Raw genomic sequence first — 12484 nt, 5'->3', positions numbered from 1 at the left:
ACGCAATAAGAATCCAGCAGCTGGGGAGAGCAGAGGGGCACACATACATGTATACATTTTATTATTTTAAACTAGCAGTCTCCAGAACCAGAGAAAATGTAGAATCTCAAAGATTCTTCTCAGTGCCATGTTAGTTTCTTCAAACTTCAGGAAGGTCCAAGGCGACTTTCTTGCCTGTCACACCTCTGAGGCTCACAGCATCCTGTCTGTCAAAGAACACGTGCTACATGCCCTGAGGCAGCTACAGCTAGGGAACAGTATTTGGAAGGTAAGATAAATATCAGTGTTGTCCTTGCTGAACTTGAGAACACTCATTAAGCATCTGCTTTAATTTCTCTCTTACTTTGCTGGCGTATGAACGAGGATGCAAACTGTCTTGCAGAGCTGATGTTAATGCATAATATTAAAAAGTGAACAACAAAGTCAATGGTGCATATGGTACAGATTCTTTTTGCTCAAAACATTGGTTAGTCTTGATAAGAACCTTTCAAACAAGGAGGCCCCACTGGTTTCCCAGTGCTGTAGTGCGTAGCCAGTGCAAGTTCTGTGAAATACCTCTGAAGACAAAGACAATTGTTTTTCATCTTAGATATAAGGAATATTTTAGAAGAGAAGAACTGAATGCCATGTACATGAAGAGATTTCCTTTCAAAACTGACTGAATCGCACCTAGGTTTTTCAGTCTTCCTAGCAGCTATAGAATTTGTGCTTTGTGGATCATACTTGAGATTGAGTGCTATTCCAGTAATGAGGTTAATCTTGCCGTTAAAATTAACTGTGAAGCATAATGTTTACTTTGGGTCTATTCTGAAATGTAGGAGTGCATCTGTGATGAAAGTGATGGGGTATAAATAGTAGTTACGCAATTAATCCTGAATCATCATACACAGTTTTTTGGATTTCCCTAGTAATACTTACAAGTAGGGTTTTTGTTTAAATCTTTTTCTCCTCGCGTCCTTCCCACATTGTGCCAGACTGGTTTGTCCTCAGTCACTAACACAACAGAGTAAAATGCAATACAGCAGTCCAAAAGCCCTCACATCATGTCCTTATTTCAAACTTCAGGCAAGCAAAAAAGAATTGTGTTCCAGGTTCTAAAAGCAATGCTCTGAAACAGTTCCACACACTTTGACCAGAAAAATACACAGAAAATTATATTTTAAAGCATCTGCAGTAAGCCCAGGGAGATTCACAGCCCATTACTGTGTAACATAACATTTCTGCTCTAGAAATGTGTTGTCGATGCAATAAGGATTTGAGCCAGCCTGTGCCAGCTTCCTTCAGGGCTGTGGTCCCTGGACCATTCTCGTTTAATAGTATAGCCAGAAAGGAGACCTGGCCCTCTGGTTAAGCTCCCGGACATAAGCCTGACTGGATTGTACTGTGATAGTCAAGTCTTGTGTTTTGTCTGAAGACCAGAGTTTACAGAAGCCATGTAAGCTGTTGACATGGTTGAGATTCATCGAGAGCATTATCTTAATGCTTTGTTCATCTCTAAAGCTTGTATGGGCAGTGGAATGAAGGGAGGAACCACTGTTTTAAAGTTCTTGAGGTAAGCTTAGGAAGTTTTATTTAAACCTGTTGTAATAAAGTATTTTTTTAAATTTAGGATTGATGTAAAGAATTGCAATCTCAAGTACATTTTGGCCTATATACAAAGTAGTCTAAAAACTCCTAGGTATTCTTAGTAAGCACTTTGCTTTGTCTTCATCTGAAACCAGTAGTACAGAGTTTCAAGAAGATCTGTCAGGCATCCTGTAGAGCTGTCTCCTCCTGTTTGTCAGTTTAAATGGTGCTAGAAAAAGTACTCCTGCTCATAACTCAGGTATCAGTTCAATGTTTTAAAAGTAATTCTGGTGTTTCAATGAAAAACTTGCTGCAGGACTCTTCACGATACATCTGAACAGGAAAAGGGCGGAGGGGTGAGGAAGCTGGAAGTGCTCATATGACTAGTGCTAATATGACTGCAGTGCTTCTTGTGCTGATCTTGAAGGTTTAAGGTCACCTTTCATCACGACAGAGCTTTAGAATAAATCACAGGCATGTAAGTTGTGTGAAATCACTTTGGGGAAAAGAATTATGTAAAAAAATGAAAACTTGCAAATTATTTCAGTTGAGGAATAAACATATAATAATATATGCAATGCAGGGAAAGCTAATAAGCTTCTTAAGGATAATCTCAATGTCATTTGTTTTGTTGGCTCCATATGAAGGGCATGGACTCATTCTAGCATTCTACATGCTTGGTTGTACTGCACTGGTTCTCTTGTTCCATTTGGAAATTATGTTTTTGTAGAAAAAGATTTTGGCAGTTGTCCATGCTCAGTTCAACTTCATGGCACATGCAGAATTGATTCAGAATTACCGTGTGTGACCAGGCCATTAATGCAGTACAATTGCCATTGGCTTGATAAGTCTGAGATACTTAAAAAATCATGACATGAGTGTTGCATAAATGCTCACATGGACATTTTGTGTGGAAATGTAGGTAAACAACACATGTGAGCCTCCTAAGGATAAATGAGTGCAATATGTATGAGATAGTTAAGAATAAGATCTGTTCAGATTGTGATAGTGGGTATGTGATTAGAATTAGTTTGTTAGGTTCCCATTATACTACAAAAAGACAATTTTAATTGATTCTCATGAAGCACTGTATATTTTTTTGTTAATTGTTTATATTAAATGCACAGTGAGGTTAATCATCTGCTCAGTTGATTTCTTAATATCCTGAGGGATTTTTGCTGTTGTTCTTTAAATATTTGCTTAAGCAGTAGTGCTAGAAATAAGAAACAAAAGGCATTTTATCTTGAACAGAAACAGTGCAGTGATTTGAATTTTGCATGTTTCTTGTTCTTTCTCAGCAGTTGTTTCTTTCATTAACACATTTCTTTATTTTAGAGAAATTACTGCCAAATATGGCTAAATTCCACAGCTAGCAGTTAAATCCAGGGTAGTGGAGTTGAACAAAAAAAACCTGAACCAAAAACCCCTTAAAGTTAAGTCAAGGGTGGTTTTTTTTTTCTTTTCTGCCCATATCCGTTGACCTTTTTGAAGGTTTTTATAGTCTGTTCTGCTGCCTGATTACTTAGGGATTCACTGAGCAGTTTCCTTGAAGGCTATTCTTTCTGCTAGCCATTGGCATGAAAATGCAGCTGTCTGAGTGAGACCTCTTTCATCTTCAGAGAGCTTTGTAAAGATAGATTAAAAAGAAAGCTATCAGGCATTTTTTCCCAATGAAAATACTGCCTATGATTTCAAGTCAGATAGTGGTTGGGGGTGGGGTGGGGTGGTGTTTGTTTGTTTTTAGGGAACTGAGATTTGGAGTTGTGATCATAGCTTTTTTTTTTTACACAAAACCTGAAAATGCAAGAAGGTGTATGGTGCCCTTTGGAAAGAAAAACCAAAAAACCAAACCATCCCTCTATGGAACATTTTATGTTAGTTAAAATCCAGAGGGATGATGAATCTAGTACCCTCTGGACAAAATTATGTTTAAAAAGACTTACAAGGGGCTTGATTCCAATAAATTAATTGAAACAGAATATGTCTCTAAGTAATCTGAATTTGACTTTATATTGAGGTGCTGATGTTCAGGTAAATCAAAATTTGCTTATGCAAGTTAAAAACAGAGTCTGCTATGCTTACAGACTGTACTGTAATCCAAAAAATTTAAATGATACATTAATTTGCAGCTGTGTACCTCCAGTGCCTTTAATTTGGAAATGTGTGTTTACATTTTTCTTCCTTTGAGACCACATATTTGTACTGAAATTTCAAATAATCCATGTTCCTGTTTTAGACCCCTAAATCAGTCACTTTGCATTCAGTAGTTGTGAATATCTGCTTGGGTGGTGGTAGAGGAAGGATTTTTAAAGTAACGTAACCATTTGTATAGAGTTCAGCAGGGATAAACAGCAGAAATGCATTGTGATTTCTGGATATGATTGACTTAATAGTTATAATTTACAAATAGGTATTTTTCATACAAAAAATCCCCAAATTTTATTACAGCCTGTGTACTTTGGACATATTTACCCATTGTTGCAATCTGGCCCCTACCAGTCAGATATGTTGTGCATTTCACTTGAGTGTTGGTACCTCCAGTTGTGCTGTTCTGAGCTACTTGGTCTGTGTAAGGTGAAATGTCTGGTTTTTATTTTCAGATTCTGTAAATGCCTTATTTATCACAGTTTCTTCATTATTGCTTTTTACTTTAATTACTGATGAGATCACAATAGCTCTGTCTCAGAAACAAATCCAACTTCTTCTTGAGTGTAAGGAGAGGCACAAGAACTTTGTTTAAGGTTTACCAAAAGGGACAGTATACACAATCAGTTTGGGTACTTTATAGACCATGCCATTTGATGCAGTTCTTTTCTAAGTCCTAATGTATCAATTCGAGTTTCCTCATCTTTCAATAGAATGCCTTTAGTCAACTAGCTATAGGCTGTTTTTGTTGGTGGCAAAACAGTCTCACACTCTAAAGGCTATTTTTTTGTAAGACCTGCATTCCTGATCACCATGTATTTACCAGTCTTCTCTGCACGGTGGCGTGTATATTAAATGTGGATGCAATATAGCAGGAACAGTCTTAGTAGAGCTACAGAAGGAGATAAATATCACTCGGTCAAAGATATTAGGTTTTGTCTTCCTGCTTTTACACCGTATCTGTGGAGTTTTAAAATATCGTCCATTTGTTTTTCTGACAAAACCAATGTAATCTAATCAGTGAAATTCAACAACTCGCTAATCAGTCCCTTTAAATCATTAATACCTCAAAGAAAACACTGGTTTTTGTACTAACTTCAGGGGTGCACTGTTACTAACATTTTCCATTTTGGGGAACAGCTACTGAGATTTTGAAAAGGAAATATTTTTATAACAATAGCCATATTTTGCTTTCATTTCTCTGATTTTTTTAATAATACAACTGCAAGTTAGGGAAATCTGATGATTATTACTCACTAAAAGCAGTTTTTATTACTTCTAGTGTATTACAGGTTTTATTGTCCTTAGCGTTACTAATTAGTTAACACAACTATTTTGATTTTTGTGTATAAGTGCTTATTAATTATTTTATCATGAGAAAAATGAGTGGGGTCCAAGTGCCCTATTAATTCATTTCAGCCTGAAAAATTTCCTTATAATTAGTTTGGCAAGAGGAATGAGTGAAATTAGCTACTAATGAGAAGATAAGTATAGTAATCTTTTAATGATATAAAACTGTGATTGTCAGTAGGTAGTAATAGGAATCGAGAGTGTATTTCATGGGACCTTACTTCTTTGTGTGAAATCATTAACATCATCTGATATCGTAAATTGGGTTATTTCACACCTGTATTTCTATCACTGACTGCTAACCCTCCAGCCACAGATACTGATAAGTTTTTGTTAATTAGAGAGTCATTAATGAAGTAAAGAATATGAGCAATCAATTATGGCTTGTTTTAGTAATCCAAACAAAAACTTAATTGCATAAATTTGTCTTGTACTTTCAAATTTTGACAGTATATTTGTGAAACATGGCAAGAATGTCAACACTTTGTAAGTAGCAGGTGTGACCTATACAAGTTTTTCTCATGTTCAGTTGCAAATTGCTTGACTTGCGATATGCAATGATAGATTAATGGCTTGTTAAAATTCACTTTTTTCTGTAAACAAGAACTTCGCATTTCCTGTTCTGGTTCATTCTGTTTGCATCATTTATATGGTGAGGTTTATGAGAAATAACTTGCATCTTTTTTTTTTTTTTTATTATATGGATTTGCAAGTTAAAACAGTACTATGTAAACAAAGTTAAGCATTACCCTACCCTCCACACTTCAAATTTGAATGTATTGTTCTTATACATAAGAACTACACATCTTGTGTTTTCTTGCTCCTTCTCCATCTATGTCTCTATGGTAAAATAAGGTTTCATGCTGATTGCCTCTTATTTACATTTCTTTAAATTTCCTCATGTTAAAAAATAATAATAATAAAAGTTACCATTCCAAGAAATGGAATTGCGATCAATTCTTTTTAGCTTTATTAGCTGTGTAGTGGTAACTTGGCTGAAATGTACCTTTCTGTACAAATAATGCTCCATTATTTCTCCTAGTTAGTACTATAGCAGTGTTTCTTCATGGTGTGCTTCACTTCCACTAAAGCCACTGTTAACTAGTGAAGCATACAACTGCTGATATTTAATAGAAAGTAGGAGAAAGAATGTCCATGGGTAGGACCATGTTCAGAATACAGTGAGGCTTTCTGGATGTAGGAGCAGCTATGAAATAGTTTTTAAGATGCTGCTTGTAGGGTGACTGGCAAGGCAGCTTTTGGTATCGGCTGCAGGAGCTGTTTGAAAGAAAAAGTATAATAGGGATTGGTAGCTAGAATAGGTTGCACAGCACAGTAGTTCTATCTGTACACTTTTTGTGTGCTGTCTAGCAATCGGATTCAGCCCACTGTTACGCCAAAATAATAATGACAGCCCCCTCAAAATAGCCTTTCTGATGAATAGACATGATACGAGAGAAGGTTGCTGTGAAGATATTGCTGGGTATTAAGTTGGTTGATTTTGTAATTGTACTTTTTCAGTTTATCTTGGAGGTAATGACTTTTGCATCACATTACAAGTAAGTGTGACTATGATGTGAATACATTCAGGAATGCTGAGAAGAATTTGTAACTTTTTCCCATGCTCAGAACTTTGTGGATATCTAGGTGTGCAGTCTCAAATGTATATTTATAATTTTTCTAATAAGTTTTTTCTCCCATAATTTGGGTGCTTAAAAGGCTTGCACTAAGGGTGTAGGTAGATATACATAAATTTTTTTTTGAGGTCATGACACACTGGTATTACTACTAACATCTGGAAGGAATTTATACAGCATGACAACACTGTACTGTAGTGGAATTATTAACCTTACTTTTGTTACTAACTGATTAAGACACAAGGGAGGAAGATGTTCTTATCATTGCACGTCATTTTTCAGAGCAGGATTTCACACTGAATAGCTCAGGTAAGAACGAGACAGCTTGTTCTGAAGTGAATGCCCAGAGCTGTCATAGGATGTCGGTAGTGTCCTTGAGAAAATGTCTTACGCATCAGTCCTTCACTTTAAAAAAATCTCTTTCCAAATACTACTGTACATTTTGTGTCTGCTAGGTATCGACACTGGAACCCCTGACAGAAGTTGGTTGATTCAGGGGTTATTTTGGTCAAAGAACTAGATCTGCTTTCTGTTCAGGAAATTGTTGCACTTCTACATTGTCCTGAGTTTGAAGAAACAAATTCTGAAAATTAGGATCTAAATACCTAATAGTATTTCACTAAGCATTCTATAGTTTGAGGATTTTGATTATTTGAAATAAAAGGTAGGGAAAATTCTAGAAAAGCAACTTCTTTTTTATTAATGCCATATCAATTATTTATCTGGTAAGTATAAGCTGATGAAGACGGGGTATTAAGCCATGAATACTTAAAATTAGACACTGATCTGTCTTTTAGCCAGAGATGTACAACAGAAGCTTTTGCAAAAGTAGAAGTCACATAAAATGTTTGCTTACATGAATATGCTAAGCAGGAAGCTTGAAAAACATTCTTCCATTAAAGCCAATTATATTCATTGGGTCTGAAGCAGCAAAAGGTTAATATACTTAAAGACCTAATTGCTGGATGGTTTCCTGTAAGTGCTGTTATTGTTTTATTTGTATTGAAGGAATAATTGAGAATGATATATGATGCATTTTCTTCTTGTTTGTATTTTTTCTCCTAATATTGGGGTTTAGGTTCCAATTAGCTGTGAAATCTGCCTTCTGTGAAATTACCACAAGCATAGTGTGGGGCTTGTCAGTAGCTGTTTGGTTCTATAGCCACTAGGCTGCCTTACCTAGGCTTAGTAACTGAGATACTAAATGTCTCTTAAAGGGACTAGGAATAATTTAGATAAATATTCCTCCTCATCAAATGGCAATTAGAGGGAAGAATAATGATTCTGTTTACCTCCCCCAATTCTCCCTTATCTTTCAGAGGACAGCTGTCAGTCTTGCTGAGGTGTTTAGAGATGTTTGCTACTTTTTTGTTATCACATCCCAATGTGAAAATAAGTATTGTATTACTATTTTTATGGTCTGTTTGTTTGCTTAGTTGAATCTAAAGAAATTATTCTAGGTTGTCCTGTTTTCTTTGCCATCTGGGAAGGACTTCTTGTAGATCATATTTTTAAGTCCTAATTCGTTTGCTCCTAAACACCAACAAAGTTCACAAGTACTTATCCCTAGAGAAAATAAATGTCTATGTGCCATTAAGGGTCCTTATTGTATTTGTCAATATCCATACCCCAATTACAGGCCGACATCTCCTTCTCCCAGAAAGTAAACCACTCAAAGAGGTGCTGCTGTTAAAAACCCATCCTATAAAAAACCCTATAGGGATAGGAAGGTCTTCCAAAGCAGCCAGACCCCAGCTTTTAACTGCCAGCCATTCAAGAAATACCATGCTATTGTTCTTTGCTGATTGAGCCAAAACAAAGCAGTGTTTAAAGCAAGGCTGTGGAGTATATCTTCCAATAATCCTTTGCTGAAGCTACAGAGCTGATTGATGAATAAATACAGCAAGGTGAATATCAAAGACATCCTGTATGTTAGTTTACCAAATACTAATGGAAGGTAAGATAAAGATATGCCTGTGCTACAAATAGGATCTCACCAGCATCACAGGCTGTAAAGACTTTTTGGGTCCGATTTTAAAGTAGCTAACTTAAAACAGCACCAGTTTAGCCATAAATAGCTATAGCAGCCCAATATTCTGCATAAGATAGCCACCAGAGTATTTCATCAAGTTCTTTCACAGATTTTCCAAATCACAGCAGCTTTGTGCTCCTATGGATATGCTGTTACTGGTACCTAAGCTTGCAAGTTTAAAGCTGTGGTCACGTTCAGCACTGTAGCGCGAATTATACCCTGTATTGTCATTGTCCTTCAGCATTTCAATTACAGCTTGTAAATCACCTCTTACATTGCAAAACTGAGAGACAGACTATGAAGAAGTCCCTTCAGTAACGTTGGAAGCACAGTCTCTTCCCCGGATGTGTTCTGCTTTGACACTGAGTGCTGTGCTGTGCTTTGCCCGCCTTCAGATTGTCTGACTGAGATCAAGCTGCTTGCTTTGTTCTATAACCTTTCTGAAATTTCAAGATCCCATCAGTCTTTTAATATGATTAAGTTGCAGATTTATCAAGCAGAGTTTTACGATTATACCTGCTGGACATAAGGGAATAAGGTTATTGACTCTAGAAAATAGTGTTTTCTTTTTCATTTCTGTCTCCCTGCATATCTAATGTATCCCCAACCTCTCCATTTAATAAAAGTTAAACTATCTTTTGTGCCTGAACCTGAACTCTCCACTTGTGAATGAGTACTAAAGCATTTTTCTTTGTTCATATATCACAGAAAATAGTATTTTTTTTCGTAAATTCCTGCTTCACTTCTCAATCCTGTGGAGAGAACTATATTAGGAAAGCAACTCGGAAAAGAATCACATTTCCCTTCTGAAAAGACTTTTGTGGTTGATACCTACTGAGGAGCTGAAATACTTTTAAGATTTTTTTCCAAGCATAAACTGGAGTAAAACATTTCTACCATTAAGTTAGATGCTGTATCTTAATGCTGACAGTTTGTCTAGTACTTGTGCTCTGACCATTAGGTAGCCTGTAGACTGTTACGTAAAACTCTTTCTTGAGGGAAAAAAAATTAACACTCTATATATTATTATTCTCCTTTTTTTTTGTTTGTTTGGTTTTTTTACATGCAGAAATGGGAGAATAAAGAAAACAATGTGTTTTGTTCAGGGTCAGTGGAACTAGCCAGTTGAAATAGAAAATTTTTGTCTTTATCCCTGCTTTGTATTGCATTGATGATTAATGGAAATATGAAGTGATATAATAAATTTATATGTATGCTTACCAAAATATAAGTAGCTATTTTAAATTATTTCCAAAATAATAGGACAGAAGGTTAAATTGCATCTTTAGCAAAATCAACTAAAATCAGTGGCCATCATTGTATGAACCAGAAGCTTCACTTGGTTATGAAGATCAGCATGAAATGTGTTTCTCATGTTTTCAAATCTTAACCATACTTAATGCATATAAGTAGCAAGCATATCTCTTGTGCTTTCTGCAGAAGACCTGTGCTGTGTGGAGCCCTCAGCACATTATGCACTTTGTTTAGACTTGAGTTTACGTTTCAAAGCTATGAAATCGAAGGAAAACCTTTCTACTGAATTTAGGAACGAAGTTGTATATTCTGCTATAATTTTCATAAATTCCTCCGAGTGACTTTTATGCTCTACGTACTTCCAGTTCTTTCGTATGATGCCTGCCTTTGCTTAAAGGGAGATGTTAGTGAGGCATTCTCTGTTTCATATCCTCAGTACTTAATTTGTTAATCTTCTCTTCCTCTACCCTGCTCCCATGAAGACTCCTCAGACTCATCTGTTAATCAAAGGGATGCATAGAAGCTCTTCAGGAAGGCGTAAATTTCGAAGGATGTATCAGTGGGAAGTCTTTCGTTCATTTAAAAATGGTAATTTTAAATTTTTAAATAGAAATACAGAGCATGGGACTTGAGAAATTTGAGTTTGTGTGTTTGTATTATGACAGTGCTTACTATAAGCAATTTTATGCCTTCTGCTTTTATTTAGGAACAGATATATCTCTGCTAATTCTATATACAAAACAAGTGTTCAGCAATAAGCAGTCAATATCCAGGATTTTCTTTAGTCTGATGTCGGACTAAGGGACTGGGAGAGACGTTAGGGCAAGAACTTCACGTGTTCTAGTATCAAACTCCAGGGCTTTGGAATTAGAACGTCAGTGATAAAAGGGGTTGATTTTCTACTTATTCATTGAGAAGCGCTGACCATCTCATGCCTCTTTTAATGCAGTGTGAATAAAATGGTATAGACATATTAATGCATTAGAAGGCATTCTGTTGACTGCCAGAGAGCTTGAACACTTTTTGGTTTATTTGGATGACTTTTCTTCATTTCACCCAGATATTTTAAGCTTTGTTTGAAGTCAGTGGAATGAAAAATACCACTGGTCTACTTCAGTAGCAGATTATTTTGTACAAAAATGAACAACTTTCTGGAGTTTAACCGAAGTGTTGCTATAATTCTTCCAGACAAGTCAAAAAAGATGCGTAAGTCTCTTACCATTTTAGTAGGTAAAATGTAGATGAAATGGAGATTTGCTTGTCCAGGAAATAAAAAATTGTCTTGTCAGTGTTCTGCTGGGAGCTCAAAACTAGGCCCTCCAAATGTGTTTTCCTAAAGAATACACTATTTTCATTATCAAGGAAGAAACCAGCTGAACATAGAATAAGATTTAAACAATAATTTAGACTTTAAGATTAGGACATACAATGAATAGCCTTTCCTAGCTCACACATTTCCTCTAAAACTGCCTAGTTTGCATGTCTTAAAGTTTAACAGTCATGTTTTATTACTTATTATGAATCTAATAAATTTGCAGTATCTGAAAATCTGAGAAATTTCGTATTGCAAACACATTCAATATTGAAGGTGCCTACTTAGCTATTAAAACCATATAGTTCAATAAATATGACAATTGGGAACACACATAAAGCATTATTAGTTAAGCAGAGAAATACTTCTGTATTTTTTAAACACTAATATTACACCCATATACTTATGAAGTGTAGCTCTAATTTTCTTCACATGTGGTGAGAACATTTATTAATGTCAGAGGATGGATAGTTCCAATTTTTTTGTTCTCATTGTTTCTTTTGTTCTTTGAAACAATGAAAAAAGAACATGAATGGAAAACAATTCTATTGAGTAATTTACTGTATGTAAATTATGGACTAAGTGTCCCATTCAAACAATGTTTGAATATTTTAAAGTGTTTCTGTACTAAATTATTTATTAGTACTCAGGCTATTAAACAACACAGAGGTACTTATTCTAAACCATATCTTAGGGAAAAAACCCAGATACATCAGTTTCTGTTCAGCTGAGTGATATCGGTTCTGGTATTTTTAATTATGGTATTAGGGAAGTGAAGTAAGACTCTAAGTGAGGCCATCAGAAAAAAAAAAGAGCAGCAGATTTTAATCTGCTATGATTTGGTATATATAACCAAACCTGATGTTTAAACACCAAAGAAAACACCTGGTTATTTTCAAACCTTACTTGAAAACAGTTTAGTACTTGATTTTAAAAGTGTTTAACTTTTTCTTATTTTTTTTTCCCTCATAGTGATAGTGTGTGTATCACCATCTACACAGTAGCAAAAATGATAAAAGTAATGTAGCTTGGTAATCATTGCTATTCTAGAGTTTCTGGAGCAGCAGGAGAGATTATTTTACAAGTGGCTATACAATACCAGTTATGATATAGCAGGAACTTGCAATTTTTGTCCCCTTCAAAGAGATGACATTTAATTATGGTAATAACTTTACTGATAGCTGATAC

At 35.5% G+C, this 12484-nt stretch overlaps 1 protein-coding gene across 7 annotated transcripts in view; it reads left to right on the top strand.

Moving 5' to 3' along the window:
- SDK1 (sidekick cell adhesion molecule 1) overlaps positions 1-12484 on the top strand; it is a 417371-nt gene that overhangs the window by 74331 nt on the left and 330556 nt on the right. The gene's annotated exons all lie outside the window — the stretch shown is intronic.

The sequence above is a fragment of the Aquila chrysaetos genome, chromosome 25, assembly GCF_900496995.4.
Source record: "Aquila chrysaetos chrysaetos chromosome 25, bAquChr1.4, whole genome shotgun sequence".
Classification (NCBI taxonomy): domain Eukaryota; kingdom Metazoa; phylum Chordata; class Aves; order Accipitriformes; family Accipitridae; genus Aquila; species Aquila chrysaetos.
Note: the sequence above shows the minus strand (reverse complement) of the source record. Positions and strands in the feature narration are given on the sequence as shown.